Source organism: Leptonychotes weddellii, chromosome 3, assembly GCF_054177405.1.
Source record: "Leptonychotes weddellii isolate Sample4059 chromosome 3, ASM5417740v2, whole genome shotgun sequence".
NCBI lineage: Eukaryota > Metazoa > Chordata > Mammalia > Carnivora > Phocidae > Leptonychotes > Leptonychotes weddellii.
In genome coordinates, this window is record NC_138371.1 from 120,086,261 (window position 1) to 120,110,424 (window position 24,164).

General features: G+C 35.8%; 1 protein-coding gene across 4 annotated transcripts in view; it reads left to right on the plus strand.

The window, feature by feature from the left end:
• Positions 1-24,164, plus strand: part of INTS6 (integrator complex subunit 6) — a 106,701-nt gene that overhangs the window by 23,460 nt on the left and 59,077 nt on the right. The window contains exon 1 of one of the 4 annotated variants that reach the window (XM_031041964.2): positions 8,207-8,346. The exons of the other annotated variants lie outside the window; for them this stretch is intronic. The gene's annotated coding sequence lies outside the window, so the exon portion shown is untranslated. Of the gene's footprint in view, positions 1-8,206; positions 8,347-24,164 lie in introns of those variants that run through there. 4 annotated transcript variants of the gene reach the window in all.

Below are 24,164 nucleotides of genomic sequence, written 5' to 3' on the forward strand. Positions count from 1 at the left end.
CAGGAAGATTGAGGTATTGATAAAGTATTATTGCTAGAACACATAATAATTAATTTCTTCAACTTTATTTTGTATAAATGAAGTCTTTTGATGGTTTGTTTTTTTATCCTTAATGATTCTAATTTGTAGTTATGACGACTGAAAAAGTATTCTGTTTTTTGTTGTAAGATATTCCTACATGTGAGATTATTCATTCAGGGTGCTTTGTCTTGCTGCCTTTGTAGAAATGATCTTTGGGGTACAGTATATTTTCTTCCCATATATCTGGATCTGTTTTGTTTGTAATATTTGTCTTGTAGGAACTCCTTTAACTTAAACATATTTTGAAATGTAAATGGGTATTGGAATTGTTCACCTTTCTTCCCAGGTTTTTGGGAGGGATATTGGGGAAGTGGGACTATATGTGCTTACAGTAATCTGTAACTAAGTAAGATTGCAAGTAAGTAAGAAAGATTGGGATTTTCTTGGGGAAAGCATCTTAACCTTTTAGTTCTCTTAGTCTTCTATGATAGTTAGCCTAGTACTAAGAACTGAGCTTATATTAAAAAATATTGATTATAGATATTACTGTATTGAGTCTGGTAGATTTCAAAATGAAAATTTATTATTATTATCTGAGGTGGAAGATTCATTTGTTTTAAGGTAAAAGTTTATTATGGTAATGTAGTTGAAAGGTCTGTGAATTGTTTTGGTTTTCAAGGTTAAGAATGTCTTTGATCCTTTGCATATTTGGTTCTTAATATCCCAACGGGACTTCTCTTGTAGGGTAGAGAGAATGTACCCCAGATGTGCATATAATTGAAGCTTACTTTTTGCTAAAATATTGGGAACTGTTGGTCTGTTCTAGCCCAAATAAATTATGTGATTCATTTTAAGGAGCCTTTCAAATCATAAAAAGCATAAAAATGCTTTTTGTTTTGCTCTTTTGTATGTATGTATGCATGCACATGCATGCTACATATGCTCTGTGTTGTCATTATTTCTAGGGAATAACAAACAGAATTTTGCATTTTGTCTCTTTCTCTTCAGATCTCTTAACCTTTGCCTTTGGCAAAACTTGATTCTTGTTTAGATTTATTGAATGAGTGAATGTATCAGTGATTTCCACATTAGGTTTGTATGGATATAATTTTTGGTTGGCCCTGGCTGCTATTGATGTGATCTCTTACTAATATTTATGGAATTGTGCATCCTACCTGAATGATATCCTTTGCTTAAGAGTTATACTAACTCACATGGGGTATTATAGCTGATGTGTTGGTGCTGTTTTTCAGGAATACATGTTTCTGCTGCTTTAAAATCATCCTTTTGGCACATAAGGCAACATAGAACTCATGTAGTCTTACGTTTTACTTTACAAATGAGGATATTGAGATCCAGGGAGGAAAGTGATTTGCTTAAGGTTATAGCATTTTTTATTGCCAAAATCTTGATTAGAATTGATGTGAATTCCAAAGAGATCCCAACACCTCCAGACCAGTGCTTTTTTCCCTGTTGTATCTCATGGCCTCTATATTTGATTCTGTTTTTTTGTTGTCTTAAAATTTATCTTCTATTTACCTGATTTCCTGTTTGTCTACTTCAGCTTTCTATACAGTTGTTATGCAGATGTTATATTCTTGTTCACTCAGTGTTCACTGAATGACTGTTATGACCAGGGCATTTATTTCTAGTCAGTGAGGATAACAAAGATGAATAGGGTAGATTTCTGGTTTTTATTTATTTTATTTATTTATTTATTTATTTATTTATTTATTTTTAAGATTTTATTTATTCATTTGAGACACAGAGATACAGAGAGAGAGAGCATGAGCAGGGAGAGAGGCAGAGGAAGAAGGAGAAGCAGGCTCCCTGCTGAGCCAGGAGCCCCATGTGGGGCTCGATCCCAGGACCCTGGAATCATGACCTGAGCTGAAGGCAGATGCTTAACCATCTGAGCCACCCAGGCGCCCTGATTTCTGGTTTTTAAGTTCACAGTCTTAACAGGGAGATTGCCTATTAAATGGTTTTATAAATTATAATACAGAGATATATACTAAGTGTATGGGAGCACTGAAGAGGGAGGGGGAGGGTTAATATTATCTGTTTTGTGTATGTGTCAAATCCTGTGTAATGTGAATTTTTATGGTCATTTTAATTTTGATTAAATTCAAGGACCTGTGGATGATTTAGTATTAGGATGTGGCTCTTAGCCTGTATCTGTGAAATTTATAAAGAAGCCTGGTATAAAATTGTTTTGATCCTAGAAAATAGTTCATGGAAAAACTTGGTGCCATACTGTCTCTTGACCTGGCTAAGTCTGTTCAGGACAGAATGACCCAATTTCTTATAACTTATTTGTCAAAATAAGATAGGGATACCATTTCCTCTATGACAGCTCATCACTTAGCAGGGTGTGAGGAGGTAGGAGAATAATAGCTTTGTATTGGAGGCAAAAATCTTGAGCTGTATATCATCTTTCTACCTTATTTCATGACTTTAATTATCTTTTTTGGCTTCATTTAATGAAAGTCCAGGCAATTGTCTGAGTTGTCATGAGTTTATTTCTAGTGTTGTATTTTTGGATAACTGTAGGACTTTTGGTGACTGCTGTGTTGGAAGAGTATGTGTGTATTTTTGCCTCTTTTTTTTCTTTTTAAATGTAGTTATTTGATAAAACTGGTGGTTTGCAGTATTTTCACATTTGAGGTGTGAGTTAGATGGGACTTTGAATTCTGATACACAAGAAAATTATATTGCTTACCCTCATAGTAGTAGTCCTTGATGTCGATAGTGCACTATGGCCAATTACTCCCAGTACCATTCATCATGTCTTACTGATGTATCAGATGTTTTGGTAGAATTACAAAATTGTAATTAGAGTTATTGAAAAAAAAATTTTCTGGTTTTAATTCTCTGCAAAGATCCTCTCTAGCACTGTTTTGCAATGGAAAACTATTCTTACTGTGATTCCAGGAACACATGGCTAACTATATTGCTCAATAAAGTAGCCAGAAGAGATCCTGCCAGTACCTTCTTGGTGATGAATGACATTCCAGGGTAGTGTAGCAGTTATTTTTCTCTTCCTTGAAAGTGCTAGTAGTAGTATTATCTTTCAAATATTGAGATTTCTATATGCTGAAGAATGTTTCCGCATCTCTTTATCAGTGATATGATTGCCCTGGAGGCTAACATTTTGGAGAAGATATTTGCAGTAAAAAATAAAATGTTGGCTTTTGACAATAAAAGTTTTGCCTTCTTATGAGCTTTCCCAGCCTTTTAAGACAACTTAGGACAACTACTTTTATAACTTCTTGGCAAATATTCACACTTGATCTTAGCCAAAAGGCCGAGAGGCAATTCTCTTGGCAAATATTCAGAAAGGGCATGTGTTTGTAGAAAGAAAGTGTGGGAGTAATCTCAGCTATGTGTTCAAGTGGCTACACATTAGGGTCTTATCTTTCAGCTTTTCAATTCTCAAAAGTTGATGCAGCAGTCTCTTCAGTCTTTGAGATGTGGATTGGTACTAGTGATTTTTCTGGATCATTCTTTGCAGTGTAAATGGTTTTACCTTTTATAAGGATAATCTGTAGGATCTATAATTATAGTTTATATTTAACTCTTTGCGATCTGTATGATCAAGGCAATCCAAATTTTTTTGAGTTCTGTTTCTAGTACCTGAAATAATTCAGAACCTCATCTCTCCCTCCATAAAATGTTTTTGTTTTAGTAAAGTCACTAAAAGTATGTGTCAAAAGCTGTCAAAACTATTTTAATTGTGTCACTCAAGACTTTTAAATGCACATTTAAAATAGTTGTTTTTTTCCCAGTACACTTAGAATTTTGGAGTAACTTTTTCTTTCTTTTTTCTTTTTTAAAAAGACCTCTAAGGAATCTTGAGGAATGTCATCGTAGTATGATAGAATATCAAACAGATCTGTGTGTAAATGCATTTTTGAGTTGTCATGTTTATCCCTTAGCAGTGGTGTCTTTTCATTCTGATATTACCAGGGGCTCAGTAGCAATGTCAAGATTAGCTCCTGTCTTACTAATTTGTGGTTAAAATGTTCTGTACATATGTACCACATTACTGTATATGTTAGTTTCTGTCAATTCAACTTTCCAAAACATTTAATAAGAAATTTGTTGGTTGCAGATCATTTGCATTTTCTATTTTATACCCATTCATGGAGCACTGTTCTCTCAACACCTGGATTTATAATTCCCGGTATGCTATAGAAATGTATACATCTGCAATTATTAGTATATTGAAAATATGTAAATTATAATAAAGAAGTTGATGAAATGTTTCAATTTAATAACCTATAGTGAATTTCAGCAACACATTTGCAATACTATTATTGGATATATCTTTTTTCAAGGTCATGTGGAAAGAAAAACTCTTTAAGGATTGCCTCTATCCAAGCACTGCAATAGAATAATTTTTTAAAAATGCTAGCTGACCACTCTTTAATGAAGCTGTATGGCTACAATAACTAATCTATTATCTAGAATTCTGTGGTAAGATATATTGAAGTAGTTTTTATTCAGAGGCTGGAGCAATTTCACCCTTCCTTTATTAGCCTGTCAGAACCAGTAAGCAATCAGAGACCCTATACATGTAAGGAAAATTTTATTTGGCGATGTTTCTATTATTCTTCTGATTGTAGCTCTTCCCATATATAGACTACTATGATGTTTAGAACATTAGTTTTCAGATGGTTGCATCAAAATCATCTTGGGTGTTTTATAAAATATATATGGCTCAGTTCTAATTCTGGAATTCGGTTGATCTGGACGGGGATCTGGGAATCTGTATTTTTGAAAATGTCCCAGTTGATTTTTTATTTTTTATTTTTATTTATTTATTTATTTTTTTTTAAAGATTTTATTTATTTATTTGAGAGAGAGAATGAGATAGAGAGAGCATGAGAGGGGGGAGGGTCAGAGGGAGAAGCAGACTCCCTGCTGAGCAGGGAGCCCGATGCGGGACTCGATCCCGGGACTCCAGGATCATGACCTGAGCCGAAGGTAGTCGCTTAACCAACTGAGCCACCCAGGCGCCCTGTCCCAGTTGATTTTGATACACAGATTTGAAAACCATAGTTTTAGAATACATTGTGACTGTAAATATATATATTTTAAATTATAAAATACACATTTGAAAATGAACAACTGTAGCAAAACAACCATTTTTTACTTTCAATGCCAGTAAAATATTTTGTGTAAGATAAAACAACCTTTGGAATTATTAAACTTGGGAATGGGTTTCCAAGGAATATGCAATAGGTCTTCTGTGAATATTGTGTTTGATATGGCTTAGAATCGATTATTGGATACCCCTGAAATACTTCTTGCCAACTGCAGTTAGTCTGTATTTATTGCTTTTATAGTATGCTGAATTGAGGAGGACTCTTTGGCCCTGAGTATGAGATGAGGCAGAGCAGGAGAGGGTAAGAAAAGGGAAGTAATTAATTCATACTATTTGTCATGTGCTTGCTATCCTTGGCTTAAGACGTTTTTATCCAAAGGACGGCATAGTATTCTGTTATCCTTATTGTGTTTTTTTTGGGGTTTTTTTGAAGAGAAAGAGAGGGATTGAAAGAGAATGAGTGGTGGGGGTGGCTGGAGAGAGGGAGAGAAAATCTAAGCAGGCTCCATGCCCAGCGCGGAGCCCGAGGCGGGGTGAATCTCACAACCCTGAGATCATGACCTGAGCGGAAATCAAAAGTCGGACGCTTAACTGACTGAGCCACCCAGGCGCCCCCTTATTGTGCTTAATTCCTGGTTTGGATGTCCATAACTAGTATTATTTAAAAAAAGTTTTTTTATATGTATTTACACACACACATATATACATACACACAACATACTTGACCCAGATGAGGGCAATTTATAAAGAATTGGTGATCGTTACACTTAATTCTTGTTTTCTAGAGAGTTCCGATGAAATACCCTTCTGTAATGAATTGTTTTGATTTTGAATTCTTAATGTGTATTTTAGATTAATTCATCAATTTTTTTTTTTTTTTTGGTGAGGCATAGTAACTTTGGTTGTGTACAAGAATTATGGCACACAATACATTTATATTTAATACTACTATGTTCTAGGTACTGGGGACCCCAAAGGTGAAATTAAGCAAGGCTCTTGCCCCTAGAAAACGTATTTGAAGATAGGCAAGTAAATAAGCATTTGTATACATGAGATAAATCTCATGGCAGAAATAAATAGAAGCTTTTTTTTAAAAGATTTTATTTATTTATTTATTTATTTGAGAGAGAGAGAAAGAGAGAAACAGCATGAGAGGGGATAGGGTCAGAGGGAGAAGCAGGTTCCCTGCTGAGCCGAGAGCCCGATGTGGGACTCAGTTCCAGGACTCCGGGATCATGACCTGAGCCGAAGGCAGTCCCTTAACCAACTGAGCCACCCAGGCGCCCTAAATAGAAGTTTTTGAGAGAGCATAACCAGGGGAGATAAGTTTTGAGAGATGAATAAGAAATTGAGCCATGACATTTCAGGAGGGAATAGTATTCAAAAGTATGAAGTCATAAAAGCAGTGTATGGGGAGACTATAAATTATGTGAGTGGAGTATGGAAAGCATAGGCAGGGGGGAGTGATTGCTTGAAATGTAGGTAGAGTCCAGAAGATAACCACCCTAAGGAGAATGGACATCATTTTGTTAACATTTGCAGAGGGTATTGAAGGTGCTTGGTAATCAGGCGAGTTACGTGATCAGATTTGCATTAGTAAGCTTACTCTGCAAGCAAGGTGAAAGAAAATAGGTTGAAGGATGGTAAACTGGGAAGAATTCACAAACTACGAGGAATAATCCAGGAAAAACACGGGATGTCTAAAACTAAGCCAGTGCTGGACAGAAAGGCAGAAATGTGAGAAATTTGATACGTATGCTAACTAGGCAGGTCTTTAGAGATGGTAAGGTGGGAGAAAAAAAAAAGCAGTGTTTGACAGGGGTTCTGAACCAGAGTCCAGGCTTGAGCTCCAGAGGGTTCTGTGAATTCCCTGAAAACTTAATCTAGACATTGCCTGTTTGTGCAATTATGCACATTCTTCTGGGGGACGGAGGTTTGTAGCTTTAATCATATTCTCAAACAAGTAAAAAAAGAGAAAGACAGTTTAGTAGTATTTCGAAGTTTCCAACCTGAGATCTGTGGAGATGTTGGTAGTTTTAACTGAAATGGGGATATTGGATACATAGTAGAAAGGAATATAAAATAATTCTTCAATAAACTATCATCTTTAGGGTACCAGTGTTTTAAAGGAATTATGAGCCAACTTTTAAAACAATAGCTCAAAGACTTTTTGTCTTTTAACATTATGTCCTAGGAAAAGTATTTTGTACTTAAAAACAGAAATAAGCAGAATTTTATCTCTGGATGTTGATAGTTTTATTTTGAAGCAGATTAAACAAATAAGCTTTAAGTCATCTTATTACTTATTTATCAGGTTTTTAAGTTTTTAAATTTAAGGCAATAGTGATGTGAACATTTAAAATTGTTCAAGTTAGCCTGAACATTGAAATTCAGAATGCTGGGACAAGAGCATTGTGTGTGTGGGGACACTTTATACTAGCGTCAAGTCAGTTAAGGAGGATGCAAGCCCAATTTCTTTTCTCTTCATTAGTATGTAATTTAAGAATAGTTGTAGATCAGCTTTAACTGCATTAGCAGTTTTCTGCCAGTTAAACTCAGTTAAAGTCAGCCTGTTAGATACATTTTATGCCTCTCTAAGTCAGATTACAATTTGAGAGCGTGAAAAATGAGTATTTGGTCTCCTGGTGAGGCACACTTACATAAGCCATAGGCTGCTAGTCTTTTATAAATACCTTCATTATAGTTATTTAGCTGTAGTCCATAAATAGTTTTTTTTAATGTAAACTTCCATTTTCAATCGTTCTTTTCAGATGTAATAAAATAGATTTAAAAATTTTTAGATTTGTGTAATAGGAATAAACTTTGTGCAGTGACTGGAACTATGATCTTTACATCAAGGCAAGGCTACATTTTGATCTAGACAAGGCTGTTTTGGTTTATTTTTCCCCACGCTCTGTCTTTTCAGGTTGAATTACTGATTTTTCCCCCTTTGTTTTGTTTGTTGTGGTTTTGATGTTTTTTTTCCTTTCAGCTAAAGGAGCAGCCCAGTGGTTTTCAAGAAGTGCCAAAGTGCACTGACTGTCTCATGATGACTGGTGCCTCAGGGAGGGTCATGATTCCTGGATACAGGATCGACCTGATCCTGGATGTCACTTCAAGCAGTCAGATCGTGGGGAAAAGCCTTGTCTAATGGCTAGCCTTCCTCAAAAGTCTGATGCTAGTCATCTCGGAAGGCCTCAGAAAAAGCCTTAAAGGTGAGCAGAGTAGAGTGTAGTTCTCTCTGGGGGCTGTGACTATTTGTTGGAGAATATAATTCAACACAGAATGATAACCCTAACCTGACAAATCCAGGTTCATTTGGTAAATTAGTTTATAAATTTGTTGATGATGATGACCAGACCCCAACTTTTGAGTTATTAGAAACTAATAACCTCTTAACATTAAGATCTGTAAGGGGAGGAATTTGGTATTTCCTGGGCCCTTCAGAACCTTAGATTAGGATCGGTTGTCTTAAAGGGAAACAGCTTACTTTCATAGCTAAGGAATATTTTGGTTACAGAATTGCATTATAAGTACAGATGGATTAAAAAAATTAACTAGTGAGGTATTCTCTTAGTTTATATATTTATCATGTATTGTTTATCAGGCAATTGGACTTCAGGATTCTGAAGGACAAATTTGCATTTGATTTGTCTGTTATAATAATTTTTTAAAAAACATAACCACCTTTGAAGCAGTTTATTTATTATTGCATTCAACTTGAAGAATATTAGGACTGTGCATTATTTGAATAACATTTTTAGCTCAGTAAAAAGTTTTTAGAGATGTTTTGAGCATTTTGTTTTGGAAAAAGCTTCATTCTAGGCTTCTTTCTCTGTGCTTTGAAGCACTTACAGAACCCAGTTGTTCATGTAATAACCTTGGTTGCCAAATTTTTAAGTAAATTCTAAAACTTGTCCTAAGACTTAATAGTTTTATTTTTGTTTTTGTTGTTGTTGTTGTTGTTGAGCTTCCTGTATTAGAAAAAAAATATAATATGGGCATGCAGTATCCCCAATTTTTGTCCATTTTTATGTTTAGATATTATATATGTATAGTTATATACACACAGGTACCTGTATATTAATATTAGAAAACATCTACAAAAATAGAAATTTTAAAAGAGGAGATGAAAAAATTAAACAAAGGAAGTTCTGATAACTTTCTTCCCTCACATCCTGATGTATACCAGGAGTCTGCAGACTTAAAGGGCCAGGTAGTAAATATTGTAGGCTTTTCAGCTCACCTGGTCAGTTAGAACTACTCCATTCCACTGCTGTAGGGCAAAAGCAGCCATGGACAATGTGTTAAATGAATGAGTGTGGCTGTTGTCAATAAAATTTTATTTACCAAAACAAGCCAAGGGCTGGATTTGGCTGCTGGGCCATAGTTTGCTGACCCCTGAAGTATACCCTATTTTGTAGATCAGTGCCCTAGACCTTGAATTGTGTTAGACTACTTTCAGGCTCTTTTCACCATGAGTTTTATTAGAGTGCAGTTGATCTTCCTTAATGAAGTGAGCAGAAGAATGGTAGTGGTCAGAATATATTCAGTTTAATTGAACAAATACTTACTAAACACCAGTGATGTTCAGGTAGAAGGTTGGGTACTGGGAGCATGAGTTTGCTAAGAGAGAGGTAAACAGTTGTGGCATGGTATAAGAAGTAAACTGATCACAGCAGAAGCTGCTGAGAAAGTGAGGCTGGTGCTAGGAAATGTCTCAAGTTGGACTTCAAAAGATTAATTCAGGTTGGGAAGTAGATGAGTGCAAAGGCATAAAAGTGAAAGAAGAGAGTCGGGGAACCATCTACACCTCAGTACTGCTAGTTGGCAGAATGTTCAGTAAAGAAGGAGGAAATGAGACTGGATGGATGGCATGGCCCCTTGTGTATGCTCTGCCAGGGGATATAGACTGTATTAGAGGTTGATGGTAATAACCACTGAAGAGATTTTAGTATAGGAGAAAGTGATCAGATTTGGATTTTAGAAAGATGGTAGCGACAGTGTGGAATATACAAGGAGTAGGTAATTTTGGCAACTTTTTTTTTTTTTAACCTCGTAAAAGAGGATAAATTGTTTGTGGGTTGTTTAATACCTGATATAAAATAAAGAAACTTGGAATACTATTTAGCAATAAAAGGAAATGGACTACTGACATGCTTTAATATGAATGAACCTCCAAAACATTATGCTAGATCAAAAGACCATGTATTATATGATTCCATTTTTATGGATCATACATAAAGTAGATTAGTGGTTGCCTGGGGTGGACTGGGGACTGACTACAAATGGGCACGAGGGATCTTTCTGAGGTTTGGAAATGTTCTAAAACTAAATGGTGGTGATGGTTGTGCAACTCTGTAAATTTACTAAAAATAACTGGGCACTTTTAAAATGGGTGAATTTAATGGTGAATAATTATTTTTCAATACATAGACTTCACCATTGAAATTTATTGGAGTAAAACTTTGTGAAAGAAATTATTTTCATATCGTTGACTGCTAAGTAATTTAGTTGCTCTTTTCTCAACTGATTTTGCTGTTAAACTACTAGAACCAAAAAACCTCGTTTTTAAAATTTAAAGGATATACATATAACTAAGGAACTGTAAGGACTACCAACTAAATAAATCAGATTATTACTAAATTTTATAGAATCTGCTTTGAGTTTAATAATTTCTTAATTTTACTTTCCTTATTCAATATCATGAGGAGAACTGTCTTAAATGCTTGTATTGGATAATATAAAAAAACTAGAAATAGCCTAAGGGACATGTACTTGATTTTTTTTTTTTTTTCAAGGAAACAATTGCTAAAGAAAGAACTTGAAGTATGATGATTTTAATTTATCAATTGGTTTTCCATAATCTTAATAGTCATTGAGAATGAATGAAAAGAATACAAAACAATTGGAAAATGGTTAATTACAATAATTTATTGAGGGCTTACTATATGCTAGCCACTGTTTCTTAGAGGCAGATTCTTACTGTGTTTCTTTTAATCTTGGTTGCCAAAATAATTTATGAGTTTGAATGTAAGCATTGAGAAGATAAGTAATAAGACTTAATTTTGTTACTTTTTATTGTTTCAGGGTAATTTCACATCTCACTTAATTCCCAATTCTGTGAGAGTGAAGAAATAAATCTAGCTGATTCTCAATTGAGAGGCATGGCCTGACTAGTCTGTTGGTTTTTTATTATTTATTTATTTATTTATTAAAGATTTATTTATTTATTTATTTGAGAGAGAGAGAAAGAGAGAGAGAGTGTACATGAGAGGGGGGAGGGTCAGAGGGAGAAGCAGACTCCCCGCCGAGCAGACTCCCCGGGACTCCAGGATCATGACCTGAGCCAAAGGCAGTCGCCTAACCAACTGAGCCACCCAGGCGCCCCTGGTTTTTTATTTTTACTTCAAGTTTATTGCTCCTCACATTCTAGTGTGGGATTTAAAAACAAAACAAGGGGCGCCTGGGTGGCTCAGTTGGTTAAGCGACTGCCTTCGGCTCAGGTCATGATCCTGGAGTCCCGGGATTGAGTCCCGCATCAGGCTCCCTGCTCAGCGGGGAGTCTGCTTCTCCCTCTGACCCTCCTCCCTCTCATGCTCTCTGTCTCTCATTCTCTCTCTCTCAAATAAATAAATAAAATCTTTAAAAAAAAAATAAATAAAAACAAAACAAAAAACTGTACAGTACTGCATAAGGATAAACATCTAGATCAGTGGATAAATTGAGAGTTCAGAAATAAACCCATACATTTATGGTCATTTGATGTTCAACAAGGGAGCCAAGAATTTAATGGGGAAAAAATGATGTTTTCAAGAAGTGATAGTGGACAACTAAATATCCTTATGCAGGAGAGTGAAGTTGGACTCTTACCTGATACCATATACGAAAATGAAATAAAAATGGATGGGCAGTGTAATTGTGAGAGTTGAAACTCTTAGAAGAAAGCATACACACTAAAACCTTATGGCTTTGGATTAGGCAGTGGTTTCTTAGATATGACAGTAGAAATACATCCAAAGAAAAATTAGAAAAATTTGATGTCATCAAAATTAAAAATATTTGTGATTTAAAGGATACTATCAAGAAAAGACTGTAATGGAATAGGAGAAAATATTTGTAAATCATATATCTCATAAGGGCCTAGTATCCAGAATATAAAAAGAACTGTTAATAAATAGACAACCCAATTAAAATATAGGCAATGGATTAGAAATGATATTTCTCTAAAGACATGCAAATGACCTTTAAGCACATGAAAAGATGTTTACCATCATGAGTCATTAGGGAAATGCAAATCAAAACCACTTTATAGTGGGATACAACTTTATACCTACTATAATGGTTATAATAAAAAAGATGGATAATAACAAATGTTGGTGAGAACGTAGAGAAACTAGAACCCTCATACATTCTGGTGGGAATGTAAAGTGATGCAGCTACTATGGAAATAGTTTGGCACTTCCTCATGAAGTTGAACATAGAGTTAACCAATGGCACCCAAGTTCCACTTCTTGGTATATACCCAACAGAAATGATAATATATCCACATAAAATGTCTTATCAGCATTATTTATAATAACTAAAAAGTAGAAACTGATGAACGAATGAACAAAATGTGGTATATCACACAATGGAATGTTACTTAGCCTTAAAAGGGAATGAAATTCTGACACACAGTACAACATGGCTGAAGCTTGAAAAACATGCTAAATGAAATAAGCCAGATACAAAAGGCCAGTGACTGCATAATTCCATTCATATGAAATCTCCGAATAGGCAAATCCATGGAAACAGAAACTTACAGTGGTTGCTAGGAGTTAAGGGTGAGAGTTGATGCCAGCGTGAATGGGGTTTCTCTTTTGGGTGATGGAAATGTTCTGAAATTAGCGGTGATGGTTGTGTAATTCTGCCTCCCTGGTTCAGCCATTCCAAAAAAAAAATGAAATGGAAAAACTCTTATTTTACCCTCACATACCCTTTTTCTATTTCCTTTTCTACTGACTTTCTTAAATTTCTTTATTCCTTTCATAGCAAATTTAAGAAATTATTTTTGATTCTCCTAGACTTCCCTACCTCCTTTTTTATTCCTTAATCTATTACAATCTAGCTTCTGATTGTGCCATTCTTAATAAGGTCACCAATGACTTCATCATCTTCCAGATTCAGTCATTGGTTTTTAATTTTTCTCTTTTGTGAGCTTTTGCCAGCATTATTGAACACTCTTTTTTTTTTTTAAGATTTTATTTATTTGACAGAGACACAGAGAGAGAGGGAACACAAGCAGGGGAGTGGGAGAAGGAGAAGCAGGCTTCCCGCTGAGTGAGGAGCCCGATGTGGGGCTCGATCCCAGGACCCCGGGACCATGACCTGAGCCGAAGGCAGATGCTTAAGGACTGAGCCACCCAGGAGCCCCTTGAACACTCTTTCTTAAAAGTGGCTTCTGGGTTTACACTCTCCTGGCTTTCATTTGGCTTTTGGTTCCATTTAATCCTTGATCTTGCTTTATGACTGTCCCCTTAACCCTGTACTGGTTTAATCTTAGGGTTTTTTTGTTTGTTTTTTGTTTTTTGGCTTGTATATTTGCCATGTTCCTTTTTAGGCAATTTCATTTATTCCCACAGCTTCATCCATCAGTATATACAGATTTCCATCTGTAAACAGATTTCCAAAATTTGTTTTGTTAGCCATTATGTTTTAACTTTCTTTTAATTTTTGATATGGTAAGCATCAGTAGATAGATATAACCCATATAAACAAAAGCTCTTTAGGGTCCTCAGTAATTGTTAGGCATGCAAATGGTGTTACACTCTTAGAGCACTGCTGCTGGGGGGGGGGCTTGTATATATTTTATTGAGATATAATTGACATATATTAGTTTTGGATGTACAACATAATGATTTGATATTTTGTATATATTATGAAATGATCCTTGCAATAAAGTCTAGTTAACATTGATTACTACACAGAAGATTTTTCTTCTTGCGATGAGACTTTTAAGATCTACTGTCTTAGCAACTTTCAAATATGCAATTCAGTATTAACAGCAGTCACCATGCTGTCCATGACATCCCCATGACTTCTTTATTTTATAATTGGAAGTTTGTACCTGTTGACCCCCTTCACCCATTTTGCCCACTCCCACCTGCCTTTATCTTACTGAGTTTTGATGCTACTTAGGCATTCTCCCTTTTGCTTTTATTTCCTACCTCGGGATATCTATACTCCCCTTTCTGGGCATATAAAAGGCCCTTTATGATATCATCCCAACTTTTCCCATGGTTTATTTGGTTTACACTGCAACTGAGTGCTTCACCAACAAAAAAGTGTCCCCGTTGTTCATTGACTCCATCACACTCTTACTTACCAGTGCCTGTTCCATACTTCTGGGATGCTTCCTACCTCTTCCCACCTTTCTCTTCCTAGAACCTACTCAATATTTGTTAAGACACTGGTCAAGTGCTACCTTCTGTAAAGCTTTTAGGCATTTAGTTGCATTTTCTTCTTTGTATTTCTAGGGCTTAATTCTTATCACTCTTACCCAGTTTATATTCATTCTCTTACTTGTTAACTTCTCTCACTTCCACTAGATGTTGTGGTGGCCTCCTGGCAGGCCCTTCAGTTTGGAAACTTCTACCCTTTAAGTTATTTCTTTAACAATTTTTTTCCCCGCATCTATGTCTCTATTCTGACTTCTGAATTGTATCCATTCTTTTTTTTTTTTTTTAAAGATTTTATTTATTTGACAGAGAGAGACACAGCGAGAGAGGGGACACAAGCAGGGGGAGTGGGAGAGGGAGAAGCAGGCTTCCCGCAGAGCAGGGAGCCCAATGATGCGGGGCTCGATCCCAGGACCCTGGGATCATGACCTGAGCCGAAGGCAGACGCTTAACGACTGAGCCACCCAGGCGCCCCGAATTGTATCCATTATAATCACCATCATCATCATCATTCTTAATTATTTTTCTTTTCTGTCCTACTTCCATCTTTGTCTGTGTTGTTCTTTCTTGGAGTTTTCTTTAACTGGATTGGTAAAGGGCTTGGCTTTTGCTAAGGTTTGTATATTGTTTTATTGAGGTGAAATACACATAACATAAAATTAATCATTTTAAAATGACCAATTTAGTGGCATTTAGTAAACCTTTCCTTTTTAACAAATCTCTCATAGGGGCACCTGGGTGGCTCAGTCATTAGGCGTCTGCCTTCGGCTCAGGTCATGATCCCAGGGTCCTGGGATTGAGCCCCTCATCGGGCTCCCTGCTTGGCGGGAAGCCTGCTTCTCCCTCTCCCACTCCCCTTGCTTGTGTTCCCTCTGTCGCTATGTCTCTCTCTGTCAAATAAATAAAATCTTCAAAAAAAAAAAAAACCAAACCTCTCCTATTAGGAAGAAATATAAAGGTGCTGTAACAGAGTGCATTGGTTCTTTAATCCCAAGCAGCAAATGCTAGGATAGGTAGCTTTCTTTCATATACCTTTTCTCAACCAGATAATTTCAGTTTCGGTATTTTGGGATTTTAAACTGTACTTGGAAATAATCAGAAAAATAATTGAGGATTATGATTGTTGAAGGGTAAAACCTTAGGGAGAGAAAGGAAGTTGAAGGACTAAATCTTCAGTCTTAGAACTATTACATTTATTGGAGGAAGGAGGAAACCAAAATGAATCTAAGGGCCTGATCCTAGTTATGTAGGTTTGTTGTTGCTGTTTGTTCTGAGGAAGAGTTAAGGCTGTGTTACATTTCAGAAAGGAGATTTAAGAAATAGTTTCACCAGAAGTGTTAACATTTTATTTGAAGCTTTTGCCCATCTACATTAAGCAAATCTGAGTAATTGGGACTAGAGTGGGGACTTGATCCTGGAGGTGCCAACTTTCTATTTCTTAAATTACAAAGGCATTTAGAATTAGTTTGATTTAGAATGTGTGCTTCCCTGCCTTTAATGCATATATAGTGCCTCTTTGAATGCATATTTTCTGCCACAGATCAAAACAAATTGACGAGCATCTAGTTGTGAACCTGCAAGAATTCTGAAAATCTTCTGGCAAGTTTATTTTTTAGGATGTTGGTTTGGCTGCTGTAATTGGACAAAAGTAATAGTAGCTTAAAAAGATGGAAAGCCTTTTCTCTCACATCAGAGACAGAATTGGTTAGTGGTCTGGGAGGTAGCTTGGTCCTGCTCCAAACTGTTGCCCGGGCCCCAGGTTCCTTCTACTTTGTTGCTTTGACTTCACTTTTATCTGAATGGTTGATACTGGTTTTACAACATACTCTACCTAGTTCAACACTACAACTGAATTTCAGCCTGTGTGAAGGAGTAAAGAATGTAGAGGGCAGGCGGCAGCCACCTATTATGAGCATGACCTAAAACTTGTATATGGCAGCTCCAGTCGGAGTCCCTCAACCAGAACTTGTCCACACTGTGAAGCAGAGGGGGAATGTAACCTCTTCTTGGGTGGCCATGTGTCTAGCTAAAATTGGGGGTTTTGATTGGTAAGAAGAGAGATTAGATTTTAAGAAGTAGTGAGCAGTTTCTGAAATGTAAAGAAATTAATTTATTTTAAAAGCTTTGGAAACTACTTTCTAATATGCTGCTTGTTCTAAGTTTATTTTGTGCATTTCTGCCCCAGACCTGGAATCATATCATGTTCTGTATATTAGGAAATGGTATATGTATATGGAGATCATAACCTATGGTTTTAGAGGTGGGCTATTGAATTCGTCATTGTTTTGAGGCCTTTTAAAAGTGGACAGAGTTAGGAAATACATTTTCCCCCCCCGAAAGAGAAAATAGGTCATGAATTCACACTTGTATTTCCAATTAAAATTTAAAGTATGTATTTAAAATGTACTGGTTAAAGAATGTGTTTATGTTAAAGACCTAAGTTGGATTTGTGGCTTTGCAGCTAATTACAGGTGTAACCTAATTCTCTCTTGTTTGAAGCCTCAACTTTAAAATGGGGATAATAATAACTATATCTCATGGTTGTTTTAATGATTACATGAGATAATAAGTGCTTAAGAAATTTTGCTGTTTTTATTATTCTCTGTCACATTACAGAAAGGAGAAACTACTAATTCTTGTAGGGATCGGAGAAGACTTGCTCATGAAGGCAACACTGGTGCTTTCCAGAAAGGCGGGATTTTAATGGGATATAGAAGTTTTTGCAGAAGTATCAGGACAAGAGACTAGCTGGGGAGTGTGATCTTCATTAGTTAAGACTGGAGCATAAGATTTTGTTTTGACCTTTAAAAAAAGAAAGAATAGAAAGAAAGCCCTTTTTCCTTCATAGCGTTTAGCATAGTCTATTACATAGTAATCTGTGCCTACCTGGTTAATGTCAACCAGCCTTCCTGCCCCATCAGGGCAAGGACTATCCTATGTTCTGCTTACCACTGTAACCCCAGCGCCTGGCAGAGAATAGTCACTCAGTTGATACTCATACCATGAATGAATTTTTACAGCATTTATAAATACCACAAAATTTAGCATTTGATTATATATATATATTATTTTTCTGCAGTTACTTCATAAGTGTTATGTTATTCCTGGCTCTATTGTAGCTTAGGAACTAATTGACCTAATTTCATTAAAATTAATAACACTTAATTCTCTGCAGATTTTTGCCACTTATTCACTGACAACATTAAGTCTTCATAAATTTTTATTGGAAGAGTGAATTAAAGAATGAATTTGCTTGTACTGTAGTTTGCTTGGATCCATTTCTCAGCCATCTTATGAAATGTGTACCCAGTATCTTATTGTTAATAAGAGTTTAAAGTACCTCAGGTATTCCTTGTAGTGAAGACACTCTGATGCTTTCATTTTGTTATGTTGTCTTAAGTGGGAGAGAACAGGATACATAGTTAGATTATCGACCTAAGAGATAAGTCTAGTACTCCTATAGGAGTTGTGTGTGTGTGTACATGCATGCGAATGCATATGTGCACACATCTTTTCTGTTCCATGGAAAAGACGGAGGATGAGTATTCTCACCTGGATATTTAGAGAGGCACTCTTAGAAAGGAGGCAGAATGGTATAGTATAAGGCACCAGACTGCAAACTAAATTGCGTACGTATTCTAGAACCTTTTCTTTCTTTCCCTTTTTTTTTTCGCCACTGAATATATGGTATTCAATTTGTATTGGCTTATATTTCCTTTGTTGTTTTTATTGTCCTTTTTGTTTAACCATAATGTATATACAATAAAATATAGTACTTTCAAGTATAAAACTTGATGAGTTTTGACAAAAGTAAATAAACATCATGTCAAAAGCACACTCATGATATAAACTACATTTATCACTCCAAAAAAATTTTCTTGTGCTTTGCCCCTTTGCGGTTAATTTCTGTCATCATCTGGAAACAGCTGGTCTGCTTTCTGTCACTGTGTCTATCTCTCTGTCTATATCTATCTATCTAGTTTTGTCTTTTCTAGAATGTCATATAAATGGAATCATAGAGTGTATAGTCTGTTGTGTCTGGCTTTTTTCACTTAGCTTAATGCTTTTGAGATTCATCCACACTGTTGGATATATCAGTGGTTTGTTCTTTCAATTGTTGGGTAATATTCCAGCGTACGGCTATACTACAGTTTGCTTATCCTGTCACCAGATAGAACATTTAGGTTTTTTCCTTTTTTTTTTTTTAACCATTATTTAACCATTATGAATAAAGTCACTGTGTACATTGGCAGACAGGACCTTTTGTGGACATAAGTTTTCATTTCTCTTGGGCGTATACATAGGAGTGCAGTTGGTGGGTGATATGATAAGTGTATACCTAACTTTATAAGAAATTGCCAAACTGTTTACTAGGGTCGCTGTACTAGTTTCGCATTCCCACCAGGAATATATGAGAGTTCTAGTTGCTCTACATCCTTCCAACACTTGAATTTTTTCAGTCTTTTAAATTCTAGACAACATAGTGGGTGTGTGGTGTTATCTCATTTTGGTTTTAGATTGCATTCCCTAATTACTAATGGTGTTGAACATCTTTTCATGTATTTATATGCCATCTGTATGTGTTCTTTGGTGAATTGAATGTTCTCATCTGTTGCCCATTTTTTATTGGATTGTCTTATTTCTGAGTTTTAAGAATCTTCTACATATTCTGGATACAAGTCCTTTATTGGATATATGTTTTTCAAATATTTTCTCTCAGTCTGTGGTTTGCCTTTTCCTTCTTTACAATATCATTTGAAGGGCAAATGTTTTAAATTAATTTTTTTCTTTTATAGTTTGTGCTTTCTATATCTTGTTTCAGAAATTTTTGCCTAACCCAATGTTACTAAGATTTTTCTCCTATATTTTCTAGAAGGAATTTTATAGGGTGAGCTCTTACTTTTAGGGCCATGATTCATTACAATTTTTATGTCTCATGGGAGGAAAGTATTGAGATTCATTTTTTGATACATCATTAATCGTATCAGTACTATTTGTTAAAAAGATAATCCTTTCCCCATTGCATTGCTGTGGCATCTTTGTTGAAAGTCAGTTGGCCACTTCTGGGTTTTCTGTTCTGTTTTGTTGATTTCTATGTCTGTCTTTTGCCAGTACAGCACTGTCTGTAAGTTTTATAAGTCTTGAAGTCAGTTAGTTTAAGTCTCCAACTTGTTCTTTTCCAAAATTGTGTTGTCTATGCTGGGTCTTTTGAGTTTGTTTAGCTTTAGCAATTTAGAATTAGCTTGATAATTTTTTTTTACAAGAGAGCCTGCTGCAATTTTGTTTAAGCAAGCTCTAAGCCCAACATGGGGCTTGAACTTATGACCCCAAGATCAAGAGTCACATGCTCTACTGACTGAGCTAGCCAGACACCCCACCTACTGCAATTTTGATTGGAATTACACTGAATCTATAAGTTAATTTGGGAAAAGTCAACACCTTACATTATTATTCTAATCCATGGAGATAGTAATCTCAGATTTTTTTTTTTACAGATTTATTTATTTATTTATTTGACAGAGAGAGAGAGAGACAGTGAGAGAGGGAACACAAGCAGGGGGAGTGGGAGAGGGAGAAGTAGGCTTCCCGCGGAGCAGGGAGCCCGATGCGGGGCTCAATCCCAGGACCCTGGGATCATGACCTGAGCCGAAGGCAGACGCTTAACGACTGAGCCACCCAGGCGCCCCAGTAATCTCAGATTTTTTAAGTCTAACTTTTCTCAGTGATGTTGGTAGATTTTACTGTATGTTTTGCACATGTATTTTGATGCTATTGTAAATTGGTCTTTTTTACTTTCAATTTCTGACTTTTGCTTGCACATAGAAATAGAGTTGATTCCTGTATTTTGACCTCATAATCTCTGATTTTCCTAAATTCACTTATCCTGTAATAGCTTTTTCTAGATTTTGGGAATTTTTTGCATACAGAATCATGTTTGTAAATATAGAATGTTTTACTTATATGTTTTCAGTATCTGTCTGCTTTTTATTTCCTTTTCTTGCCTTAGTGTTGAGAATGGACATCTTTGCCTTGTTCCTAATCTTGGGGGATGGGGTAGGAAGTGAAAACTTTCACCATGTAAGTGTGATGTTAACTGTAGGTTTTTTGTATACTCTTTTTATTGGATTGTGGAAATTTTCTTTTGTTCCCAGTTTGTTGAGGTGTTTTTTTTTTTTAATCGTGAATGGGCATTGAAATGCCAGATGTTTTTAATGCATATGTTCAGATCATCATATGACTTTTCTTTTTTAATCTTGTTAATATAGTGAAATACATTGATTAATTTTTGATGTAAAATTTTTTTACATTGTTACATTGTCATATGTACATATATACATATGTATACACATATACACATATGTATATATACATACACATAAACAATGTATATTATATTGTTTATGTGTATGTATATATATTTGTGTGTGTATCCTTGTTATATAGTCTGTAAATGAGGAAGCTGATACACAAAAGTTGTGATGTAAGTAAGCAAGCAGTAGGAACCCAGGAAGCAGTAATCTGAACTATTTGTTACAAAGTCAAGCAGAAAAACAGATGTCAGTAAGGTGACTGAATATGGCACAGTGTAAACATTAAATGGGAATCCAGATAAGTAACAGGATGTAGCAAAATGGGAGAACATGGGTTTAAATCTTGGTTTTTCCCAAACCCTCAATAATTTGGACAAATGTATCAATCTCTTTGTGTCAAGGTTTCTTTACCCTCCTCCTACTCCCAAATGATTATTCTGTTTATTTGATTCTAAGAAACATTATCTACCCATTCTCTACCCTCTTCAGCTTTTCTGAAGTCAGGAGAAATGTGTTAGTTCTCAGCAGGGAGGTAACCTGTGATGGACTTGTATCTGGTAATGTCTGTCAGTGCAGATTTTAGACATAGGTGTGGGCCATTTAGCTATCACTCTGGCCGAACTGTTTACTTTGCTAGCACCTCATGTCAGGTGAAATTTTTATATTCTATTTTAAAGAGTTAAAATGTTTTAGTTAAATGTGAATATTTGGCTAATAATTACATTTACAGAAGGGCTAGTAATAAAGGCAAGAATTCCTTCCCATTCTCATTTTCTTTTCACAAAGGCTTTTAATTACTTGCATTTTTAATTGTGTTTACTCACATATGTCCAATTTTTAAAAACTCTTATTGTAGAATTTTCAAATATATACAAAAGTAGGGAAAATAAAATAATAAACCTCAAGAACCCTTATCCAGCTTCAGTTGTTACACAGATTTTGTTGGTCTTGTTTTTATCTGTTCTGCCCCTACTGCCATTTTTAGGGGAAATATATTATCCTACAGAGAGAGAGAGAGACCTCACATGTGTGAGCAGGGGAAGGAGCAGATGGGGGGAGGGGGAAGGGAGGGAGAGGGAGGGGAAAAGAAATCTCAAGTAGACTCCTCATGGAGTGCAGAGTTGCACATGGCGCTTGATCTTACAACCCTGAGTTCATGACCTGAGCCGAAACCAAGAGTTGGACACTTAACTGACTGAGCCACCCAGGTGCCCCAGGAATATTTTAAAGCAAATTATAAACACTGTATCATTTCACTCACAAATACTTCTGTATGCATCTTTGACATCTAAGGACATCTATATGTATCTGTTTACATCAGCAATGTTCTATAGCCTAATGAAACTTGAATGTATTTTAACATTTTGTTAAATTTAAATTTAATTTTTTTTTAAAGTAAACTCTACGCCCAATGTGGGGCTTGAACTCACAACCCTGACACTGGGTCAGCCAGGTGCCGCTAAATTTAATTTTTAAAAATAGTTAATTTTGGGGGCGCCTGGGTGGCTCAGTTGTTAAGCGTCTACCTTCGGATCAGGTCATGATCCCAGGGTCCTGGGATCGAGCCCCGCATGGGGCTCCCTGCTCTGCGGGAAGCCTGCTTCTCCCTCTCCCTCTGCTTCTTCCCTCTGCTTGTGCTCTCTTTCCCTCTCTCTCAAATAAATAAAATTGTTTAAAAAAAATAAAAATAGTTAATTTTTAAATAATTAAGTTAAATTAATTTTATTTATAATTTATCTCTATAGCTTCACAGAAATTTTAAGGGGTCCAATAAATAATAGTCTGATACCTAATCTGTATTCCAGTTTCCCTAATTGTCTCACAAATGTCGACAGTTATTTAAACCAGAATCCAAACATGGTTCATACATTACATCTGATTGCTACGTATTTTTAACTAGAAGTTTCCTAGTTCTTGCTTGAAATTTTTTTTTTTTTTTAAAGATTTTGTTTCTTTTATTTGACAGAGAGAGACAGAACGAGAGAGGGAACACAAGCAGGGGGAGTGGGAGAGGGAGAAGCAGGCTTTCTGCCGAGCAGGGAACCCGATGCGGGGCTCGATCCCAGGACCCTGGGATCATGACCTGAGCCGAAGGCAGATGCTTAATGACTGAGCCACCCAGGCGCCCCTCTTGCTTGAAAATTTTTAAAGAATTTATTGCTGTATAGTGAATTAACAATGAAATTTTTAAAATATGATATATACAATAGATTACCTACTGTATAAAGGCAGTGCGAATAAAGGCAGTTGAAATTACCAAATTTCTGAGAAGTAAAACTTGCCCTGATTACGAAGAATTGTTACTGAGGAATCAAAACACCTGGCCAAAGTCAGCCTTTCAAAGCAAAGCATTATGTCATCTAGTAATTTATAACTGAAATAAAAAGAATACAAAAATATTCTGAGGTTAATCAAATGGAAATGCAAGTGAAACACTGCTAGTCTTTAATATACCTTGAAATTATACTTTTCAAACTGAAGGTGCTAGTGAGGTCAAGTTCATAAGCACAAGCTATAAAATATGACTCTGATGTTCTTCTTACAAAAGGAATTCAGAAGAACCTCTAGACCCAGTGTGGAGAAGACTTAAAAGTCTGTGATACTCAAACTCAAACTCTCTGATATGGAAGAAAAAAGGGATATGAAGCTACATGGATAATTGTGTGCTGTTGGAAAAATTTTTATATACATTTAATGTTAAATTTTGGGGAACCAAAGAAATATGTTAAATTGATAATATGCTTTAGAGTCAGTCATAAGTTATAAGTAATAGGTGTATTGGAAGATTAAATGAGATGATTCAAGCAGGGTGTTTAATTGAAACCCTAGTTCAGAGTTCAGCAAATGATGAATTGTCAGCTTGTTAACTTGCTGTGTGACTTGAGGCAATATTTGGTATGAACAAGAAGTCTTTAAGCTTTGTCTTTCTCTGCTTCTTGGAATTATCAAGAAAAGCTTATTATTTTTAAGGGTACAGTCTGTTTTCAGAAGATAGGGACATATATAACATGCTGTGGGAAGTTTTTTGATAAGTTTTCATACTTGAAGTGTTAAGTGTTCTCAGTTACCTAGAAAATAATAGCTCTCAAAATGATTCAGAAAGCTCTTACTATTTTATTTTATTTTATTTTTATTTTTTTATTTATTTGTCAGAGAGAGAGCACAAGCAGGGGAAGCTGCAGGCAGAAGAAGCAAGCTCCCTGCTGAGCAAGGAGCCCAATGCGGGACTTGATCCCAGGACCCTGAGATCATGACCTGAGCCAAAGGCAGATGCTTAACTAA